Source organism: Pseudorca crassidens, chromosome 6 (genome assembly GCF_039906515.1).
Source record: "Pseudorca crassidens isolate mPseCra1 chromosome 6, mPseCra1.hap1, whole genome shotgun sequence".
Classification (NCBI taxonomy): domain Eukaryota; kingdom Metazoa; phylum Chordata; class Mammalia; order Artiodactyla; family Delphinidae; genus Pseudorca; species Pseudorca crassidens.
Genome location: NC_090301.1, coordinates 92,475,331 through 92,499,946, shown reverse-complemented (window position 1 = coordinate 92,499,946; position 24,616 = coordinate 92,475,331). Strand labels below are relative to the sequence as shown.

At 41.5% G+C, this 24,616-nt stretch overlaps 1 protein-coding gene across 1 annotated transcript in view; it reads left to right on the top strand.

The window, feature by feature from the left end:
* The window catches only part of THSD7B (thrombospondin type 1 domain containing 7B), a 1,126,819-nt gene that overhangs the window by 92,364 nt on the left and 1,009,839 nt on the right, over positions 1-24,616 (top strand). The gene's annotated exons all lie outside the window — the stretch shown is intronic.

Below are 24,616 nucleotides of genomic sequence, written 5' to 3'. Positions count from 1 at the left end.
TATCTTCCTCCCTCCTTCCCTCCCTTCCTTCCCAGCTCTCTATACATCTGACCATTGCTTGATCCATCTATCTCATCTGTCTTAAACTGAGAGTTCAGAAATGAGATGTTTGTCACAGGGACACTTACTAACCTATTGGGTTGAATTTTTTAAAATAAAGCACACGTTTTGTCAGAATGCAAACTCAATTTGGCTGACTGGTTTGACAGTGAAGACCTCCTTGACTGTTAGGTTACATGGCAGACATTTTCTGTGAATTAAATGAGCAAAGTCTGCAGCTCCAAGGTTTTAATGAAAATATATGTAAAGCACACACACAATATACAGGCAATCACATACTCTTTAACTGTTAAACATATGATAAACATGTTAAATGTAAACTTAAAACTTTGAGGAGATACGAAATTAAGGGGAAAAAAAGTCCTTTAGGGAGTGTGCTTGCCAAAAAAAGCAAATTATTTTTAAAGACCACTATCGCGGCTTCTTGGCCTAATGACAAGGCTGGCTCCCCTGTAGGTTGAGGAGGCCAGCCTTCTAGGTAGTGGTTTTGCAACTGGCCTTGGGGGAAGGAAAATGGAGAGAACGACCGAGAAAGAGTGCAAGGCATGGGAAGTTGGGGGAGAAGGTAAAAACTGAGAGGCAGGTGTCACAAAATGGCCCCAGTGGCTCCTGCTGGGGTGGTGGGTGCTGGGCTAATGAGGCCGGGGTTCCAGGCCTGTTCTCTGAAGCCCAGAGTCCCTCTTTGGCTGCTGACATTGCACCCCAGCTGTCTCACCAAGGTTTGCGCTGTCACAGAGAGGACCAGCACAGGTGACAAGTTTGCGTCTTAGCTAAAACCCACCATTGCTAATATAAAAATTTCTCAAAGCTAGCATTCCAAAGCCAGAAGGTCAGGGACATATCTGTGTGAGGAGAGAAGCCCTTGGTAATACATCTATGGAAAGTGTTTTGCAAACTCTTGTTGAAGACAAGGATGGGGAGCCAGGTGTCCCCACGGTTCATCCTACCCTGTTCCCTTGGAGTTTTCTAGAGAGTGCAACTCACCCCTTGTTCCCTCAAGGAACTCCCAAGGAGGAGGTCCCCAGGATGAAAACAGCAATTCCAAGTGGAGACCCTATGCAATGTGTTGTCCAAGCCCAGAGGTGCCTGCTTGGGGATAGGCTTTTATTTTTCTAATTTCTGGAGAAAAAAACATTTAGGCGCATTAATGTAAACAAACAGTGAAGGATATCATTGGCAGTGTATTATTTTTCTTGTCTTTTTATTTTCACAAACTAAAAGTAACTGGAACATGTTAAGAAACATCGATACCAACTTCTGCTGGGAAGTAAAATTGTGAAAATGGAACAGGACACGGGTGTTGAATCTTAAGTAGTCAGAGCTCTGTGAAAGGGAGAGGCAGTGTTCAGCATGTTTGTTTAGGGTGGGGTTTCTGATTCACTCTCTTTTTTTTTTTCTTGAAGTATAGTTGATTTACAATGTGTTAATTTCTGCGGTACAGCAAAGTGCCTCAGTTATACATATATATACATTCTTTTTCATATTCTTTTCTATTATGGTTTATCCCAGGATATTGAATATAGTTCCTGTGCTATGTAATAGGACCTTGTGGTCCATCTATTCGATACATAATAGTTTTCATCTACTAACCCCAAACTCCCAGTCCATCCCTCCCCTGTGATTTGCTCTCTTATTGCCCCACTGTCTGCAGGCCCCAGGTCTGCATCACATCCTTGGCCTCTGCTCCAGGGTTGGCAGAGCTAGTGTGATGGTGGAGGACAGAGCAGGGTTACACTTAGGTTTGAGTGAGCCAGACCACAGTTCAGGCCTCAGCTCTAATGTCACTAGGAACTTATCCTCTTAACAGTACTTATTATTAATAATATCTTAATAACAATAACATTTTCTGGCAAGTTTGTGGACTGCCTAATATGTACTTAGCACTAGGCTAAGCTTTTCATATCTTATGTTTTTCCAGACAACCCTTTAAAATCAATTCTGTAATAAGGAAAGTGAGATTTTAAGTCCCATGCTCAGGGTCCCATAGGTGGTATATCAGTTTCCAAACACACACTTTCTTTTTTACCACTGGGCTAGGTTGCCTTGGTTTACTTCACTGTACAGTGGGAACATGAGTGTCTCTGTAGTAGAGTTGTGTGGATTCAAGGAGCCGTGTGTGTATAGTAGACGGCATAGTGACCATTTTAGTGGGTTAACAATAAATACTGATGCCTGGGAAAGCTAATCATTGATGTTTATTGCATACTTAGTATGTCCCAAACATTGTTCTATGCTCTTTTGTGTATTTGCATATTTAATCTTATCCTAACAACCACATGAAGTAGGCACCACTATTATCCCCACTTTACAAATGAGGATCTCAGGGCTTGGAATGATTAAATAGCTTGTCCAAGGTCACAAAGCTAATCAATGGTAGGGCTGGGATTTGCAACCATGCCATCTGGCTAAAGAGCCCAAGCTCTGATTAAGCAACACTGTCTTTATTATTATCAATGTAAGAGGATGTATTTGTCAAGTTTCTCCAGAGAAACAGAACCAACTAACACACACACACACACACACACACACACACAAACACAAACACACATATATACATATATACATGCATAAATCCCTTGATAAAAAGATTTATTATAAGAAACGTGCTCATGCAATTATGGAAGACGGCAAATTCCAAGATCTTCAGGGTGAGTCAGCAAGCTTGGAGACCCAGGAGAGCTGATGATTAGTTCCAGTCTGATTCCAAAGACCTGAGAACCAGGAAAACTGATGATGTAGTTTGGGTCTGAAGGCTGACACACTTGAGATTCAGGAAGAGCCACTGTCTCCATTTGAGTCCAAAGCCAGGAAAAAAGCCAGTGTCCCAGGTCAGAGACAAGGAGGAAATAACTCTCTCTTCCTTGAGGGAGAGTCAATCTTTTTGTTCTATTCAGGCCTTCAACTGATTAGATGAGGCCCACCCACATTAGGGAGGGCAATCTTCTTTACTCAGTCTACCAATTTAAATGTTAGGGACCTCCCTGGTGGTCCAGTGGTTAAGACTGTGCTTCTGAGAACTTCCCTGGTGGTGCAGTGGTTAAGGATCTACCTGCCAACGCAGGGGACATGGGTTTGATCCCTGTTCCAGAAGGATCCTACATGCTGTGGAGCAACTAAGCCCATGTGCAACAACTACTGAAGCCCACATGCCTAGAGCCTGTGCTCCGCAACAAGAGAAGCCACCGCAGTGAAAAGCCCATGCACCTCAACGAACAGTAGCCCCCTCTTGCCACAACTACAGAAAGCCTATGTGCAACAACAAAGACCCAATGCAGCCAAAAAAAAAAAAAAAAAAGACTCTGCACTTCCAATGCAGGGGGTGCAGGTTTGATCCCTTGTCAGGGAACTAAGATTCCACATGCCACATGGTATGGCCAAAAAATAAAATTAAAACAAAATAAGAGGAGTGGAATTCTTTTTCTTTTTTCCTCTTTTAGATTGGGGTTCTGTTTTACCTTGTTAATTCATTGTTGTTGATTCTTTCATATTTTTATTTTTCTTAATCTTTTATTTTTCTAATTTTATTTTATTCTTTATACTTTGTTAGTGATCTTTCCTTTTGGCTTGTTCACCAACCCCCCCGCCCCCACTTATTTTTTCTTTTTTCTGTTGTGGATTTATTTTACCTTACTGCAGTTGTTTCAATTATAGTTTTATATTTCCTAATATATTTTTTATCTTTCTAATTTTATTTTGCTTTTTATTCTTTGATATTGTACTGCTCCTTTTTCTTTCTTCCTCCCCCCCCCACCCCCCGCCACCATTCCACAAAGCTTGTGGGATCTTGGTTCCCAGGCCGGAGGTTGGGCCCAAGCTCCTGTGGTGGAAGCTCTGAGTCCAAACCTCTGGACTAACAGAGAACCTCAGACCCCAGGGAATATCAGTCAGAGTGAGGCCTCCCAGAGGTCCTCATCTCAGCACCAAGACCCAGCTGTATCCAACTGCCTGCAAACTCCAGTGCTGGACGCCATCGTAGGCCAAACAGCCAGTAAGACAGGAATACAGCACCACCCATCAAAAAAAAAAAAGGAAATGACAAAAAAATTGTTAGAGATAAAGGAGCAAGGTAAAAACCTACAAGACCAAATAAATGAAGACAAAATAGGCAACCTAACGGAAAACGAATTCAGAGTAACCATAGTAAAGCTGATCCAAAATCTTGGAAACAGAATGGAGAAAATATAAGAAACATTTAACAAGGATCTAGAAGAACTAAAGAGCAAACAAACAGTGATGAGCAACACAATTACTGAAATTAAAAGTACTCTAGAAGGAATCAATAACAGAATAACTGAGGCAGAAGAACAGATAAGTGACCTGGAAGATAAAATGGTGGAAATAACTGCCAGGGAGCAGAATGAAGAAAAAACAATGAAAAGAATTGAGGACAGTCTCAGAGACCTCTGGGAAAACAGTAAACGCACCAACATTCACATTATAGGGGTCCCAGAAGAAGAAGAGAAAAAGAAAGGGTCTGAGAAAATATTCGAAGAGATTATAGTTGAAAACTTGGCTAACATGGGAAAGGAAATAGCCACCAAAGTCCAGGAAGCACACAGAGTCCCATACAGGATAAATCCAAAAAGAAACAAGCCGAGACACATATTAATCAAACTATCAAAAATTAAATACAAAGAAAAAATATTGAAAGCAGCAATGGAAAAGCAACAAATAACATGCAAGGGAATCCCCATAAGGTTAACAGCTGATCTTTCAGCAGAAACTGCAAGCCAGAGGGAGTGGCGGGACATATTTAAAATGATGAAAGGGAAAAACCTACAAGCAAGATTACTCTACCCAGCAAGGATCTCATTCAGATTTGATGGAGAAATTAAAATCTTTACAGAGAAGCAAAGCTGAGAGAGTTCAGCAGCACCAAGCCAGCTTTACAACAAATGCTAAAGGACCTTCTCTAAACAGGAAACACAAAAGAAGGAAATGACCTACAATAACAAACCCAAAACAATTAAGAAAATGGTCATAGGAACATACATATCGATAATCACCTTAAATGTAAATGGATTAAATGCTCCAACCAGAAGACATAGACTGGCTGAATGGATACAAAAACAAGACCCATGCATATGCTGTCTACAAGAGACCCACTTCAGACCTAGAGGCACATACAGACTGAAAGTGAGGGGATGGAAAATGATATTCCATGCAAATGGAAATCAATAGAAAGCTGGAGCAGCAATTCTCATATCAGATAAAATAGACTTTAAAATAAAGACTACTAGAAGAGACAAAGAAGGGCACTACATATTGATCAAGGGATCAACCCTTGATCAAGAATAAGATATAACAATTTTATAAATATATATCCATGCAACGTAGGAGCACCTCAATACATAAGGCAAGTGCTAACAGCCATAAAAGGGGAACTCGACAGTAACACAATCATAGTAGGGGATTTGAACACCCCACTTTCAACAATGGACAGATCATCTAAAATGAAAATAAATAAGGAAACACAAGCTTTAAATGACACATTAAAGAAGATGGACTTAATTGATATTTATAGGACATTCCACCCAAATACAACAGAATACACTTTCTTCTCAAGTGCTCATGTAATATTCTCCAGGATAGACCATATTTTGAGTCACAAATAAAGTCTTGGTAAATTTAAGAAAATTGAAATCGTATCAGGTATCTTTTCTGACCACAACACTATTAGACTAGATATCAATTACAGAAGAAAACTGTAAAAAATACAAACACATGGAGGCTAAACAATACGCTACTAAATAACCAAGAGATCACTGAAGAAGTCAAAGCAGAAATCAAAAAATACCTAGAAACAAATGACAATGAAAACACAATGACCCAAAACCTATGGGATGCAGCAAAAATAGTTCTAAGAGGGAGGCTTAAAGCAATACAACCCTACCTCAAGAAACAACAAAAATCTCAAACAACCTAGCCTTACACCTAAAGCAATTAGAGAAAGAAGAGCAAAAAACCCCCAAATTTAGCAGAAGGAAAGAAATCATAAAGATTAGATCAGAAATAAATGAAAAAGAAACGAAAGAAACAGTAGCAAAGATCATTAAAACTAAAAGCTGGTTCTTTGAGAAGATAAACAAAATTGATAAACCTTTAGCCAGACTCATCAAGGAAAAAAAAGGGGAGAAGAGTCAAATCAACAGAATTAGAAATGAAAAAGGAGAAGTAACAACTGACATTGCAGAAATACTAAGGATCATGAGAGATTAATACAAGTCACTATATGCCAAGAAAATGGACAATCTGGAAGAAATGGACACATTCTTAGAAAAGCACAACCTTCCAAGATTGAACCAGGAAGAAATAAAAGATATAAACAGACCAATCACAAGCACTGAAATTGTAACTGTGATTAAAAATCTTCCAACAAACAAAAGCCCAGGACCAGATGGCTTCAAAGGTGAATTCTATCAAACATTTAGAGAAGAGGTAACACCTGTCCTTCTCAAACTGTTACAAAATATAGCAGAGGGAGGAACACTCCCAAACACATTCTATAAGGCCACCATCACCCTGATACCAAAACCAGACAAAGATGTCACAAAAAAGAGAAAATTACAGGCCAATATATCTGATGAATATAGATGCAAAACTCCTGGACAAAATACTAGTAAACAGAATCTCACAGCACATTAAAAGGATCATACACCATGATCAAGTGGGATTTATCCCAGGAATGCAAGGATTCTTCAATATATGCAAATCAATCAGTGTGATACACCATAATAACAAACTGAAGAATAAAAACCATATGATCATCTCAATAGATGCAGAAAAAGCTTTTGACAAATTTCAACACCCATTTATGATAAAAACCCTCCAGAAAGTAGACATAGAGGGAACCTACCTCAAAATAATAAAGGCCATATATGACAAACCCACAGCCATCATCGTTCTCAGTGGTGAAGAATTGAAACCATTTCCTCTAAGATCCATTTCCTCTAAACCATTTCCTCTAAGGTGGGAATGTAAATTGATACAGCCACTATGGAGAACAGTATGTAGGTTCCTTAAAAAACTAAAAATAGAACTACCATATGACCCAGCAATCCCACTACTGGGAATATACCCTCAGAAGACCATAATTCAAAAAGAGTCATGTAACACAATGTTCACTGCAGCACTATTTACAATAGCAAGCTCATGGAAGCAACCTAAATGCCCATCGACAGATGAATGGATAAAGAAGATGTGGCACATATATGCAATGGAATATTACTCAGCCATAAAAAGAAATGAAATTGAGTAATTTGTAGTAAGGTGAATGGCACTAGAGTCTGTCATACAGAGTGAAGTAAGTCAGAGAAAAACAAATACCATATGCTAACTCATATATATGGAATTAAAAAAAATGGTTCTGATGAACCTAAGGGCAGGACAGGAATGAAGATGCAGATGTAGAGAATGGACTTGAGGACACGGGAAGGGGGAATGGTAAGCTGGGACAAAGAGATTAGAATTGACATATATACACTACCAAATGTAAGATAGATAGCTAGTGGGAAGCAGCTGCGTGGCACAGGGAGATCAGCTTGGTGGTTTGTGAACATCTAGAGGAGTGGGATAAGGAGGTGGGGAGGGAGATGCAAGAGGCAGGGAATATAGGGATATAAGTATACATATAGCGGATTCACTTTGTTATACAGCAGAAACTAACACAACACTGTAAGGCTATTATACTCCAATAAAGATGTTAAAAAAATTAAATGTTAATCTCATCCAAAAACGCTGCAAAGGAAGCACCCAAATTAATGCTTGATCAAATATTTTGACACTCTGGCGCAGTCAAATTGCTGCATGAAATTAACCATCACAAGTCCACACTTTGTCCACTTGGCACCCATAGGTATCTCCTTAAACCATTTTTAATCTCCAAACAAAGCCAGCGATAAGGTCATAATTCCTCCTAACTGTTCTTTGGTTCATTCGCCTTTTTCCTTTAAGAAAGATATGTGGACCTCTTGTGATGTAGTTTTATTTATTACATAATACAATTTGTGAATGTGCTTGTTTGCCCTACAGTTCTGCCTGTTCCTCTACAGCAAGGACTGAGACTTTCTTACCTTTGATTCCTACCACTTCACACTATAAATGCTTATAAACAGAAATGAAGCCTGTTTTTATGTTGGACACTACACTCATGCTAGAATAAGATGGTTCTTTTTTCTTGTGAATATAAAAATTGGTTGGAAATGACACCATATAAGAAGTAGTGAGACTATAACTGGGTGCAGTAATAGAACCATAGTGAGGCAGCCCTTTACCCCACTGAGGTTGGGATGGAATATGGGATGGGGAGGGGTGCGGCACGCATGGGGTAGCTTCTGGAGAAGGATTTGGATTTGAAAGATACAAAAAGAATTTTCCAGGTAGGAAAGACTTAAAGTCTATGCAAAGAGAGCAGCACACAGAAGGAAAAATCTAGAAAATTAGCCTGAGGAGAGACGGTGAGGGCTTTGTATAAGTGCTAAAGAATGAGTACTTAACTTTCTCCCTCATGGGGATCTGCAGAAGGATTCCAAGCAGGACGGAGGTGTGATCGGATTTGTATTTTAGAAAGCTCTCTCTTGCTGCGTGGTGGATGATGGATCAGTTGGATGGGGTGTGACAGGAGACTGGGAGCACTTAAGGGACCATTACTGTCAAACAGGGCAGTGACGGTAAAAGTCTGAACAGAGCTCATCTTGGGATTTACTCCTGAGGAGTCTCTGAGAGTGGGTCCTTCCCCCAGCCTCCTACCGTAGCGTGGCAGCTCCATCTGAAAGAGGGTAGGATAACTTAGTGTTCTCAGCTGCACATTGGGCCTGGATGTTCAACTCCTCCAACAGGCCTTTGATAAAGAAACAAAATAAAGGAAGGCTGATAGGAGCAAGAACTGAACAAATAGGCTAGTGACTAACAGGTGCATCCTCCCTGTGTTCTGGAGATAAGTTTAATGAAGGAGCCACTATCAGTCACACTCAGGAAAGGATGTGGGGTGATGTTACAAATGCACGCGTGAGGGTTCTACCTTCTGGGCTGTTATCTCAGTAAACTCTTGCCGTAAGATACAAGAAAATGCTTGCTGGGAAAAACTGAAGAAGGAGGATATAACTCTAGGTGAAAGGAGGCTTTGTTCTGTTCCCATTATTTTTCTGGCTGTTTGAACAGGAATAAACTAGTAAGGTGTAATAGAAACAAGTGAAGTTGTGAGGAGCTTATAGTCTAAACAATGTGTCTTAAAATGACTTGTTCCAGGCCATGGGAATGTACTTATTGGTGTCGTCTAGCTGCTAGCAAGTCCCTTTTTGTTGTGTCAACATTGTGAACATTTTTCTGGACAGCAGTAAGACATTTTCCTGTGACCTCTGGGCACGTACAGATGCCCCTACCATCCCTTCCCCGACCCCGGCATCCCCAGTAAAGCTGGAGGGAGATGGCTACTGGGGTAGAATGTCAGGGGTACCATTTGAGGACTACTTCCAATGTGGAGAGTTACTACTGCCAAGTTCATTCACAGAATGACTAAGCTGTGGGGAAATTTTGCAAATAGTTATCAGGAAGCCCAGGCTGCTGGAGAAACAGCATTTTGGGGAAAATTGCTTTCTCCTCCTGTATTTGCAGGCTTAGTGAATGGGATTTCCACCTATCTAGGTACCCAAACTTGGAAGCTCAGGTAATCCTAGATTCCTCCCTATATCAGTTAGGATAGGATAGGCTATGCAGCCATAACAAGTGACTCCAAGGTCTCTGTGGTTTTCAACAACCAACATTTATTGTATTTTTGCATTCATGCTGGATGTCATTTGCAGTTATCTGAGCCTCTGCTCCAGTTGGTCCTCCTCTGGGACCCAGACTGATGGAGCTGCCTTTCTCTAGAACATTCTGGTCTTACGGCAGAGGGAAAAGAGAACACCACGATGACACACTGGACCTAAAACTTCTGCAGGGAAGTGATGCACGTTAATTCTGCTCACATCTTTTTGACCAAAGCCTGACGTCAGTGAGATGGGGAAGTATAATTCTTCCCAAGGAAGGGCAGCAGTTGTTTCTGTTTGTAAAGGTGTTATATCTGGAGCCACAGAGAACAGAGTTCAAGTCCAAGCTCTTCAACTTTCTAGCTATGTAAGGTGTGCTGTTTCTTCTCTATTTCATGTCTTGGGTGTCTGGAGTCCCCACATAACTTTTATGCTTAGGACAGACAGGGACTTTTTGAAACTACCACTTTGGTTATCGCTCATCTACAGGGTTAGAGGGTATATGCTCAGGGTATATGCTCAGTATATACTCTGAGTATCAGATCCCTAATCTGCAGGTATATGAATTACGAGTAAATTCATAATCCAGTACAAGGCAGGACCTCCCTTGTACTAAGACTTGGAGGTGGGTGGGTATCATTCTTGATCCCTTCTCATTGACACTTTCAAGCCATTTGTAAGTCCTCCTTCAGTCATTGCTCAGGTTCCACGAAAGCCTGTCATCAGACCCAATAGCCTTTCTTTTGGATTTCACCTATGGACGCCTGAGTTGTTCCCTCTTCTTCACTGAGGAATATGATGCCAAGCCTCTCCCTTCTTCCCTACTATTCCTGTCATCATTACTGGGAACTTCAGCATCTATGTAGATGATCAGTCAACACTGGTTCTCTTGGTCCCTTTTCTCTGATGGTGACTTCTTCTCCTCCACTTCAGCCTCGCTTTCCCCTGGTCTCGCGCTACACTTTGTAATTACCAATAACTGCATCACCTCCCAAATCTCTCTTGTAAGATTGGGATTGTGAGATCACCCTCTGATCACCAACCCTACGTTTCCATCTCACTCTTTGACTATCTCAAGTACAGTAATTCTTTAACCACACTGAGACCTTCAATCTGTTGTCCTTACTATTTTCTCACCATCCGTGTTTCCACATGTCATCACATCCTTCTGTATCTAGCCTAGACACCTCCCTGGGGTCAGCCAAATTGTGACATTAAGAGCCTCATGCTCTGGACTGCCAAGTCTGCCCAAAACTTCTGTCACCAACTTGGGGATGTTTCTTAGAGCTGCTGTAACAAAATACCACAGACTGGGTGGCTTAAACAGCATATATTTATTGTCTCACAGTCCTGGAGGCTAGAAGTCCAAGCTCAAGGTGTTGGGAGGATTGAATCTTTGTAAGCGCTGTGAGGGAGAATCTGTCCCATGCCTCTATCCTGGGCTCTAGTGTTTTGCTGGCCATCTTTGACATTCCTTGGCTTGCAGGAGCATCACTCCAACCTCTGCCTGTATCTTCATATGACATTCTGCCTGTGTGTGTGTCTGTGTCCAAATTTCTCCTCATTATAAGGACACCAGTCATATTGGATTAGAGGCCTACCCTATTCCAGCATGGCTTTACCTTAAATTCACTAATTACATCTTCAATGCCCCAATTTCTAAATAACGTCACATTCTGAGGTCCTGAGAGTTAGGATTTCAACGTATGAATTTGGCGGGGGGACACAGTTCAACCTGTAACAGAGGGGTCTCCAAAGCCATCCTCAGGTTTGAAAATTTGCTGGACAGACTCGCAGAACTCACTGAAAGCTATTATGCTCATAGTTATGTTTATTACAAGGAAAGGATCATAAAATCAGCTGGAGGAAGAGACTCATTGGGCAGAGTCTGCTAGGGTTCCAAACACAGAGCTCCGGCATTGATATGTGATAATACCGATGGAGTATTGCCAACTCAGTAAGCTCATCAAAGCTTTGGAGTTCAGAGTTTTTGTTGGAGCTTTATCATGTAGAAATGATTGACTGCCCAGGTGGTTAAAGTCTGACTCAGGGTCATCTGATAGCATATGACACAAAACCCCTGCTTTGTAAACACACACTTGGTTTTTCTGCAATGGCCAGTCCCCTGTCCAGTCTTATCAGATGTGACCAGTCCCACCCTAAGCTATCTTCTTTCCATAAACTCTTAAGTGTGGTCTGAGGGGCCCACCATGAATAACAAAAGGCATTCCTATCATTGAGGAAATTCCAAGGGTTTGGAGTTTAGCTCTCAGATGTCAGAACAAAGGCTGACCTCTCTTTTGATGGGCCACATTCCTAATTACACAGCACCCATCCTTCTTTGCCTGCTGCCCCCTTTAAACTCATCTGATTAAACCCTGGCCTAGTGAAATCCATACCCTCCTACTCTGTGCCTGCATCCAAGTGGCTGAGCAGTGCTGGAGGACATCTCCGAACAGGGTAGACTGGTCTCACTTCATAGACACATATCTCACATGGGCACCAGGCTCTGCCGGACAGTCTGCCACACTTCCCTGGTGCAGCGCCTTTTCTTAGTGTATGATTTTTACACTTTTCTGTACGTACACTTCCTGCCTCATTTCTACAAGCCTCTCTCTCAGATGATAAATATCTTATTCTTCATTGAAAATAATGGTTGCCGTCCTCATATTTCCTTCCCCAAATCCATCAGCCTTTGACCTTTTTTACCCCACATACTCTGTCTACCCTCCTGACACAATACACCCATCCAGTTCCATGGCTTTAAATAACGATTGTACATCAGTGACTCCCAAATGCATTGACTTCTCTCCTAAGCGCCCGATTCACATATTCAGTTCTCCTGGGACAGCAGCTCTTGGATGTCCCTACCCTCTTCACATCTGCCCTGGCCAACATGGACTCTTGATTTTCCTACTCCACTGAAACTGCTTCTCTCCTAGACTTTCCCATCTGAGGAAATTTCACATCTTCTTCTGGGCTCAGACTCAAAAGAGGTGTCCTCGATTTCTTCAAACCCTACATTCAATCTATAAGCAGTTTTGTCAGCGGTGCCTTCAAAACATTCTGAGTCTGAGCACTTCTCACCATCTCTGCTGCTAAAGCCTTCGTGCAGTGCTTTCCCTGGAACCAGTGCAAACACTTAAAGCAGTTATCTTGCTTCCATTATGTACCCCTTTCCGATCTATTCTCTACCCAGCAGCCAGAGTGATTTTTTTCCCAAATGGAAATCATATATCGTCAGCACCCTATTGACAATTAGGATAAAATCCCTCCTCTTTTCATGACCTGTGCAAACACCAAGATTACTTCCATCTCAGGGCCCGTGGCAAACACTGGCTAGTTGTTGACTAAATCATTTCCCTCTTATTCCTGGACACAGGCATTCCCTTACCTCCTGACAGGTGGGTGTCTGAGTTGTAGACGGTAGCCCACGGTAGCCAAAGGTGGGCTGCACCTTTCTGGTTCTGGGCCATAATACCATTCACACGCAACTTTGTGTTGTCTTTCTCCATCTACTACTTGAATGCAGAGGAGGATGAGGCCTTAGCAGATGGTGAAGCCACACTTGGGAAGGAGTCTGCGCTTCAGTGATTTCGTGGGGCAGTGCACGTCCTCCGTCTCCCTTGTGGCCCGTATTGGACTGTGCTGTAGTCTCAGTGAGAAATACACTTTTATAGTGTTATGTCATTGAGACTTGGGGGCCGTTGGTTATAGCTATAACCACAACCTGACAAATACAAATCTCTTGCACCTTCTCTTCCTCTTTTTTAAAATTCTCTTTCCCAAAGTCTTTGGTTTCCTCCCTCTCAAGGTTTAAGGTTCAGCCAGAAGTCTCTTTCTCCTCAGAAAGACTTCCTCTGACCCCTGCTCTATCTAAAATAGTTCCCCACTGTCCACTTATATCCTGTTGTCCTACCTGTGTTCTTCACAGCACTAACCACTACCTGAGATTATAAATATGAATAGAAATATATTTGTCCATTGTACATATGTTCATATGTCCGTCTTCCCAGTAGAGTGTAAATTCTCTTTGGGGTGTAAATCTTGTCCATCTTTGCCATGGCTATATTCTCGGCTCCTGGGACAGTATCTGGCACACAGTAGGTACTTAACAATTACCTTTTTAAAAATTAATTCATTTTAAAAGACCCCAAGTAGATGTTAGAATGATTGTATGAATTCCCAATATGATGTTACTTTTCTGTCTGGAAGAAAGACCTGCTTTTAATGTTTTGCCTTACAAATAAGAAGGGATTAAAATGTACTGGGAAAAGAAGTGTGTGGTGTAATAAAAAAATAAATACTTGGTCTTTGTCACTGGTTCCTGGCACAGAGCTCCTTAAAACCCTTGGAATTCCCTGGATAAGAATGTCTGTTGTAGGCCAACAAGATGACTCAAGTGAAAGGTGAGCTAAAATAGTTCCAGGATGGGGGCTGGTCACCAGAAAAACCAACCATGTGATTAGAGGGTCAGAATCTTCAGCTCCTACTTTATTCCAAGTCCAGAGACGGGGAGGGGCCTGAGATTGAGTTCCATCACCATCAACCAATGTTTTAATAAATTGTACCTACAAAATGAAAGCTCCTCAACAATGGAGTTTGGGGGCCCTCCAAGTTGGTGAACATACTCACTGACCAGGAGGATGGTGCACCACAACTCCATGTGGACGGAAGCTCCTGTGTTCAGGACCCTTTTGGGCCCCAAACTATGTACGTCTTCATGTAGCTTTCATTTGTAGCCTTTATAATAAACTGTAGTAATAAGGATAGCACCTTATACTATGTGACTTGTTCTAGCAAATTATGAAGTCTGAGGGAGGAGTGGTGCAAAGCCCTGAATTTGTAGCCAAGTTGGACAGAAGTGCAAGTAGCCTGGAAACCTGAGACTTGCAGATGGCATCTGGAGAGAGGCAGGTCTTGTGGGACTGAACCCCCACCTTGAGGGGTCTGCTCTGACTCTGGGTAGTTACCGTCAGAAACGAGCTGTGGGACCCCCAGCTGGAGTCAGAGATTGGAGAACTGTTTGGTGTTGGAATGGTGTATTTGGTGTCAGAAAACACCACATGGAGTGGGGGTTCATTGGCTTAATATATTGACTAGCTGGCTTCTTAACACCAGGTTCACTCTGGAAAAAGGGCACTTGAGATTCAGTTTTGTCCTACAGGTGATAGCTAAAATAATATTTATAGGAGGTGCCTATCCTCCCCTTAGCGCATTTTCCCTACTCAGTCGTACCATTATGGTGTTTGGGACCTGGTCCAACAGAACAGATGAATAGAAGGAGGCAAGAGCAAATGAAGAAGCTCCATCTTTATGTCTACTGTAGTACGAGCTACTCTCATCGCTTCTCTGAGACCAAATGTTCTCCTGTGCCTCTCTGAAATGTTAATTTCACCCAACCCCACATTTTACCCCGTCCAAAAAGCAGAGTGACCTTTCCAAAGTCCAAATGTGGTTACCACAGTCAGTGGCTTCTTTTTGTTCAAGGCTGTGTTTGATCCACTCAGGTTTACCTCTTCAGCCATGTCTCCTGTGCTTCACCAGGACACTGCTCCAGCCACCTTTATTTGCTTAATTATGTAGTTAATGTCATTTCTTCTCACGAGAATCCACGAGGTTAGGGATTGTGTTTGTTTTTGCTTACTGTTTTATCTTCATTGCCAATCACAGTGCCTGGCAAATAACAGATGTTCAATGAATATTTGTTTGAATGGATGGATGAAAGAATGAATGGATGAAAGAACGAATGGCATTCAGGGCATATCTCACTGATATTAAGGAAAATGTCAAGGTTCACAGAAACAGGAGAGCACGTCAATGAACTTTATTGCACAAATGGAATGGAGAGACATACCTGTCATCACATCAGCTGCGGCCAGTATGTAGGGGCAGAAAGCAGTGACCTAGATAGTCAGGGCGCTGCTGTGAAGGTGGTCAACCTCTTGCTGGCAAACTGCTTGGAATCATCAGCCCCCACAGGCAGTGTGATCACCTCAGGGCCAAGGAGATGTACTAACAGGAGATTCCTGGAATCCTTAACCTTCAAACTTACCTGCATCACAGCCTCTGGTCACCGTAGTGCAGGCCAATGGAGTGACCTGGACAGATTAACTAAATTTTAAAAAATCATTTGTGTCAGTTTTTCAGGCCGCAGCCTCCTGCTTGTCTGGTTCACACCATTACATTTATGATCTATAGAACCAGTGGGAAAAGCAGAACAAGAAATTCTTACATTGGGTGTACACGTGATGTACACGACAGACAATAGGTTGAAGATGCTGATGTATAAGGAGCCCATTGATAAGTAAAACACTGAGATCTTAATTAAAAAAATGGACAGCCCATTCATCAGAGAGGAAATCAAAATAACAAACACAGAAAACATGGTCAACCTCTTTAAGAATCAAAGATAGTAGAAGATACATTTGACTATAATGGTTAAAGATTTAAAAAATATCAGGAGGACTGCATGCAGTAGACACTTTGATAGAGTGCTTGTGAGGGTGAACTGCTTAAACTTTTTAAAATGGCAAAGCATATTGATAATATATAACAGGACCGTGGAAAATATAAATTTTGCAAATCATTTTCTCAATCACTCCGAAAGATGTTTGACAAAGTGTTATTTATATTAAAAAAGAAACCCCATGAAAATCTATCCTAAATATCTAGTAATAGGAAGTAGTTTAAAAAATGTGGTGCAGCCGCAAAATATTTATGAAGAATTTTAATAACAGAGCAAATGCTCAGAAGGATACTTAGTAAACAAAACATGGTTCAAAGCTGTATGAAGTGTTAGATGTCAACTATGAAAGAATATTTGCATACAGTAAAAAAAAATATGAAATGTTTTTATGTGTAGACATAAAGAGGAAAATAAAAACCAGCATAATCTCACAATTCTCATTGCAGATTTAAGACAACACAGTATGATTCTTTACATTGATTGTGTATTTCCAAAATTTCTACACTAATCTTGTACGTTTAGAACATCATGGAAGAAAAGTTACTAAAAACACAGACATTGGTTTTGAGGTCAGTGGGGCCTGGGTTCTGATCTTGGTTCTGCTGCTTCCTGTTGTGATAGATCATCAGTATCAGTGGGTTTCAGTTTGCTCATCTGAACAATGGGTATAATAGCGCGCATAGGGTTGGTAGTAGGATCAAATGAAATAAAATGTGTAAACGGCTTAGCAGAGTACATGACCTAGAGTAGGCTTTCATGAATATTAGTATTCCCATCTTAGAATCGTAGAATCTGAAATTTTCAAATGCTGGAGGATTATCTTCTCTAACTTTTAAGTTACACAGGCGGGGCAGCTAATGATGATGAGAGACATCAATGGCTCATCTAAGTTGCAAAGCTCAGAAGCAGCAGAGCTTCTGGATTTGGTCTGTGTTCTGGGTTCCTTTTGCTAAGCTTCCTTGCTTCCCTGGAGAAACAGAGTTCAGCCTTGAATTGCTCCTAGTTTTTTGGGTTTTCGTTGGTTTTGATTTTTTTTTGTTGTTTGTTTGTTTATGTCATTCATCCAAGCAGGGCAGATTTCTTAGAGTTCTGATCTTGACGCTAAAGCCAAGTAAATTACTTTCTGAGAGAAGAATTTAAATGACAAATCCTGCTTAATATCAGTGGAGGATCACTGAGTGCAGGAAAAGTGACAGGCCAAGTCAGAGGAAGTTGGGTTAACCTGTGTCGAAAGTTAAGCTTTACCTCACTGCAAAGCAAAAAGGCCTGGGCAAGGGAGGTGTTAAATTCACCCCCACTAGGCAGCCTACTCACTGGTGTCTTTTCTCTGGCCTTCCTTCTTTCCCATCCAGCTTTTACACTACAGGCAGAGTGAGTTCTATTAAATTAACCTCTGCTTTAAATCCTGGCCTTTTATTGCCTGGAAGATACAGCCTGAACACCGAGTATGGCCTGAGCCCTTCATGATCTGCCATCTATTTATCTTTTCTGCTCTGTGCATTTCCCTGGATCACCATGCATCATCCCCTTATTAGTCTGCCTGGTAAGTTCCTACTCATACCTCAAGACCCAGACCAAATGTCCCTAGACTCTAAGCTCCTTGACTAGACAGTGAGTCTATGATGTCAGGGACAGGGTCTCATTCATCTCTGCACTCTGAGTTTGAATTTTTCAACTACAAGCAACAGGATACTGATAGAGGGAATTTTTCATCTCACTTAACAGGAAGTTTAGAGATGGTGGTTCCAAGATTGGCTCTGCGGTTTGACGACCTTTTGTCCTCATCTTTTCCCTCTGCCAACCTCGGAGGGCTAGTGGTGTCTCCTTTTTATGGTTATGTGAGTTGCAGCAGCTATAACCACCAGGTTAGGTTCTGTTAGGGAGGAAGAGATGTATGATGTTACGTAGACAGGACAACATGCCGATGCAGAAAGACGGAAGTGGTGGATCAAGGGCTTTTTTTTCTCGAGCCCTCTTCTGTTTTATTAATCAGGTAGGAATTTTCCCAGAAGCTGCCCAGTAAGTTTCGTCTTATGGCTGATTGTCTAGAAACGGGTCACATGGTAGCTCCTAAACAGTCACAGGCCAAGGGAAACGGGATGGCTGCGACTGGTCAGAACAAACTTGACTCGTTCCCTTGGTCTAGAGCTGTCTTCTTAGAAATCTGCTTGATACCTAAACAGAGGAGGCTTCTGTTAGGAAGGGAAGGGTATAATGGTATTAGCTGAATCACTAACAGCTTTCGCCATAAGATCTCAGTATTGTACCTAATTGAATGTTCTCCGTAAAATCCTTCTGTAAAGTTCTATACTACTCTGTCCTCTGTGTCTCCATAGCCTATTATTCTTACTGTATCATAATTTCTCTGTTTCTATCAAGTTTCTGTTACTGTATCTTAATTGTCCATCTGCCTGTCTGTTTCCTACATGGGACTGTGAACTCCTTAAGGAGGAAACATTTTATTAACATATTATTTAAGTGAGAAACATAATTTATTTAGATTTTAAGTGTCCAGCATTCAATGTATGTAGGTTCTCAATAAATGTTTATTGATTTTTCTATACAACTATTATCAAATAATAGGCAAGATTAATGATGAGGACAAACAGAAGATACTTGATAAGTAATGAAATAATCAACTGGCTTGATAAGAACCAGACTGCAGAGAAGGAAGAATTTGCACATCAGCAGAAGGAGCTGGAAAAAGTCTGCAACCCCATCACTACCAAGCTGTACCAGAGCGCAGGAGGCATGCCAGGAGGAGTGCCCGGGGGCTTCCCTCGTGGTGGAGCTCCTCCATCTGGTGGTGCCTCCTCTGAGCCCACCATTGAAGAGGCTGATTAAGCCATCCTAGCATAGATATAGCATTGTTCCACACAACATTGAAGGACCCAGGTTTGTGGCAAATTCCACGGCAGTTTTAAAGTTGAGCTGCTGTAGTAAACTGGGCATTCTTGATACTTGAACATGGAATGTGTGCACAGGGAAAGGAAATAACATTGCACTTTACAAGCACTGTATAGTAAGTGGAAAATGCAATGTCTTAAATAAAACTGTATTTAAAATTGGCAAAAAAGAAAAATCCCTCCCTTCCTTCCTTCCCTTTTTTTTTTTGATATTCTGTCTTCGTTAAGGCCATTAGTGATGTTAGTCATTCTTGAATTTCCACGTGTTTGAATTTCACATATCTTGGGTCACACCTTGAAATGCAGTTCTGGTATCTGTAATGAAGCCTGGAGCCCTGCTAAAAATGACAATAGCTATATAGATTTTGACTGAAAAATTTATTAATGATTCTTTTTCTTGGTAGATAAAAGCCTGCATTTAGCTTTATCAAAGACAATATAAATTGAAAATTGAAAAGTTCACATCCTTTGCGTGAAAAATGGGTTTCATGCCACCGAAAACAAAGCCAAACAAAACAAGTTAATCCAGCTTTCTTGAAAATGACAGCTTCAGTCAGGCTGATTTATAGAGTTTCCGACGGGCTTTTGTGGCTTTTTCTCTCTCCTTTCCTCTTCTCCATACCACCCATTTATATTTACGCTGGGAAAATATAACTACAGTGGGACGAGGGAGGGGCTGTTGCTGTCATTGTCTAAATGACCACATCTCATAACCTATGAAGGAAATTCCATGACATCGTTTGTGCAGCCGGCATCTGTGCATGTGAGTGAGAAAGATCACTGTAACTTAATGTAATAATAATATCCCACATCTTTTGCTTCTTCTGTGAAGCTTTTCCTGACCTTCCCGTCTGGGTTAGGAAACCTTCCTCTCAGTTACCTTAACAACCTCCTTACTCTATAATCATCTACCATGCTTAGCACAGTGCACGTGCTTAAAAATGTTGAGTAGATAAGATTGTTCTGGTGGAGATAACTATGCATTTCTGTATGTACAGACTTGTTTATTTAGCAAACGCACACATACAGCACTTACTCTATGCAAGACATGTTTCGAAATGCTTCATACATACTCATTCAGAATTTTACAATTTACCAAAGCACTTTTGACACATTGGCTCATTGGTTACTCACTTTAACTTTAGTGAGCAGATGGATAGAAATTACCCCCATATCACAGGTAGGCTAACATACTCAGAGGTTCATCTCTTTACCCACAATTAGACAGTTTGCAAATAGCAGAGGTGGGATTTTAACCTACTTGTTCTGACCCTTGGCACAGTGTTTTGCCAGAGAGGCCCTGGCAGAGATCCTTTAACGTTTTGTGATTACCGCACCTACAGCAATTGAAGACCGAAGGGAGGCTTTGGCTATTTTAAGAAGCTGTTTAAGGAAACAAAGATTTTTTTTCCTATGTTTAACACCAATTTCAGTAGTGTCATAGTTAGCAAATGCTACATTACTGCTGCATAACAAACAACCCCCAAATTCAGTGTCTGAATTTGGCTACAGGTTGGCTAGGAGTTGGCTGATCTAGGCTGGGCTTGGCTGAGTAGCCCTGCATCAAGCACTGTATTTGATGGTGCGTCACTCCTCAAAGATGCCTGGGCCCAGGGCTGTTCCACACGTGTTCATTTTGGGGCCTGAACTGCTCCCTAGCACATGGTAATGGGAGAAGTATAAGAAATCAAGCCCAACTACACAAACCCTGTTCAAGCCTCTGCTTGTGTCACATCTGCCAACCTCTCATTCATCAGGGTAATTTATGTAACCAAACCCAATTCAAGGTAAGAAGCACACTCTACCCACCATGAAGCCGAAGCAAGTTACATGGTTAAGATAGAAAAATTTTGATGGAGTGAGAATTTAAACTCCCACATTGAAGATGAGGCATGAATATCTTTGAACAATAATTTAGTCTGCTACAAGGGGATTCCAAGTAGAATTGCCAAATTTAGCAAGTAAAAATACAGGGCACCCAGTTAAGTTTGAATTTCAGATAATCAAATATTTTTAAGTATAAATATACCCCCAGTGGGTCTTCTTATACTAAATATTTGTTTTATCTGAGATTCAAATTTAACTGAGTGTGTGCTGTCTTTCATCTGACAGTCCTAGTTTTAGATGAATCAGTTGCTTGACACAAGGTGGGATTAACAGTAAGAAGATGTAATTGACCAGCTTATGAAAAAGTATGCTCATGTTGATTTCTCCAGTAACCATCCTTCTGCCAGGATTGGCCTGGCTCCCAGAGGAAAGGCACAGGCTTCCCTGAAAATATCACTAAGTACTTTAAGGGGCAGCACAAGGGGAGTCCTCAAGGCCAGTTAGCCACTGGCCTTCTTGGTAAGCTGTCCATGAAGAAGGCAGTGAAAGGTGCTAGCCCTCTGGTAGTTTTAAATGCTATTGGGAGCAAACCTGGGCAGCTTTACCCCTGTAATCAGTCCCTGCAGTAGGAGTCCAGGCTTGGTAAGTGTATATTTTGAGAGTGTTTGGCTTTATCATGGTTTGTGCCTCATTCACACTCACTAAGTTGGAAAAATATGGGTGTCCTCCACACCACACGAAGAATGGGAGGCCCACTAACTGGCCATAAAGACCAAAGAAGATTCATTTTCATTTGGAGGCTATGGATGTCATTGAAGTGGTGTGAAATCTGTATTTGGAATGACCCCTGCTTTCTCTCTCCAGTGGCGCTCACCCCTCAAGTAATTACTTATGGCCCCTACACACCTCTGCATGGCTATTAAAATGGAAGGACACAAGGTACAGTTGTGAATTGTTCTGGCTAGTCATTTGAAGGGCTTTGTTGGAGCAAATTACTTTGTTTGGTGTTTTCTATGATGCCAGCAGCTTTTTGAACCAGTACGAAAGGTCTTAAATTGTGTGTGTGCATGTTTTTAAAGGTTGAGGAAGAGGCGTGGAGAGGAATAGCACGTGAGAAGTTTGGGATTCTTTTCTCTAAGCCTTGTTTTTTGTCCAGAAATATTTATATTCAAATGTGAGGCCTGGTTTTTGTAGATGAATGCCAAGCTCATAAACTCAGGATGTTAATTCTCATTTCTGCAGGGATTGGAAATGATTCATGGTTTGTAGGAGGTAGAGACACCAAAGCATTTTCTATTGACACCTGGAACTGACTGCAGAGGTGAAAGGCAGGTCTCATAGAAAGAAAGACATTTTCTAGGGAAGAAAAATGTCACTTTTGTGGAGGTTTTGTTTCTTTTGTTTGTGTGTGAAGATGAGAATTTTTCTTCCTTGAGAAATAATTTCTATCTTGTTGCAAAATGTCACTGCAAAAACCTGTTTGAGAAAAGAGCAAATCGGCCTTCTGTTTATCCTCTTCGCTGTGTTCATGAAACTACTGCCTGAAGCATGTGGTGCAAATTACAGGAAAATGAGCCATTTCACCTGGTTTTGTAAGTGACCACATTCTTTATATTCCTCAGTTCCATGAGAGTTATAAAGGGAAATTTCCCTTGGCTGGCTGATTAAATAAACATCTATTTCCCGAAGCATTTAAGAGGAGAACAGGAAAAAAGTGGCAAAATAAATAGTCACTTAAGTCTAACCATTTCTCTGGGTAGCAACTGTGGCCTGGCAGCTGGGGGGCTCCTGGATCAAGAGGGCAGATTTTATTTGTATAGGGACACAGATCTTGGCTTTCTTCCATCTCTTTAGATTGCTAACTCTTCATCAGTTTTCAAGAAGTCCTGATAAATAAGTGGGTAATAATGATAATGAGAAATATATTGATAAGGTAATAATACCGGTAATTATTGCTATCATTAACTAGTCACTAACTATGGGGAAGACACTGTACTAAATGCTTTTTATATTTATCCCACTTTTAATCCTAGCATGAAGGGGGTATTGTCACGTGTCACAGTTGAGGAAGTGAGGGGTAAGGAGGTTAGTAAATTGCCCGTCATACTTTTGCACCTGTTACGTAGTAAGTCATCATTTGAACTCAGACCTTCTGACTCCAAAGCCAAAATTTTTAAACTCAAAATTCTACCATGGCTTCTGGTGTTGGTGTCATGTGAAAGACTCTCAGATCTAACCATGTCTCCCCTATTGGATTATGTGTCTGCTTCATATACTCCTTTTTCTCGGTTATACTGTGAGCCTTACTTTCCAGGCCTTGGCCAATCACGTGGGATGTCAGGTGGGGAGTTCATGCTGGGAAAGTTCCTCAGAGCCAGGGATTGAGAAGGAAGGTGGTCACAAAGAACTAAGAAAATTGGAAGGAGGAAGAACATATTACATCCAAGAGGGTGTCAGATGTCACAAGTGTGACAGTGTGAGAGATGAGGAGAAAAGGTAGCAGGAAGATCCAGAGTGTTTGCCAAGAAGAGCTGAAATCTCCCTTTTCCTGTGTGTGTGAGGTGTGGTGGGCACTTGGGTCCCCTGTTAGAGGTCAGGTTAAGGCTAGGGTCAACACACTTGATCCTCAGAGAGGGATATTTTAAAATATTTATGAAGCAGTCAATATTTTTATTATGCTACATATTTCATTTTTTTCTCTTTTTCAGTTTCCGTTCAGTTCAAAATTAAATTTTTTTTTTTTTTTTTTTGCAGTACGCGGGCCTCTCACTGTTGTGGCCTCTCCCGTCGCGGAGCACAGGCTCTGGACGCGCAGGCTCAGCGGCCATGGCTCACAGGCCCAGCCACTCTGTGGCATGTGGGATCTTCCCAGACCGGGGCACGAACCCGTGTCCCCTGCATCGACAGGCGGACTCTCAACCACTGCGCCACCAGGGAAGCCCAAAAAATTAAAAATTTTTTTATTGAAGTGTAGTTGATTTACAATGCTGTGTTCATTACTGCTATACAGCAAAGTGATTCAGTCATACCTATATATACATTGTTTTTTTAATATTCTTTTCCATTACAGTTTATCACAGGATATTGAATCTAGTTCCCTGTGCTTGTTGTTTATCCATACAGAGGGCTGTTTTTGACTTCTCTAGTCTCCATGATCATTCTTCGTGCCTGTGTGTATGGTGGCAGGTGGAGGTGGATGTAAAGTGAGAGGCATTTCTCACGGGGATTGGTTATTTTCAGATCAACAAATAGACTTCCTCTTGGGGAAGTTTTGGGTTAAGGTTTTGCACCTCAAGAAAATTTTTGTTAACTTTAGACGTGATGCGGGTAACATTTTTACTCGTTTTTCCATTACCATGGATTACTCAGACACATAGATAAATTCTGATGGTGGGGAAGTCAGGATAGAAAATCAGCCAGTCTGCTGACGTTCTGAGTGAGTGCAGAGGTGGGATCCAGGCCCGCGTGAGAGCAGTGGGCACCTAGTGGGCTGGCAGCGAAGGGAGGGTCAGAAGGTCAACTTTCCACTTTAGTTTCCCATGACCCATCTCTACCAGGAACAAAGCTGCCTTCACCTGTCAGGTTTATGTGTGGGTCAGGAGAAGTGT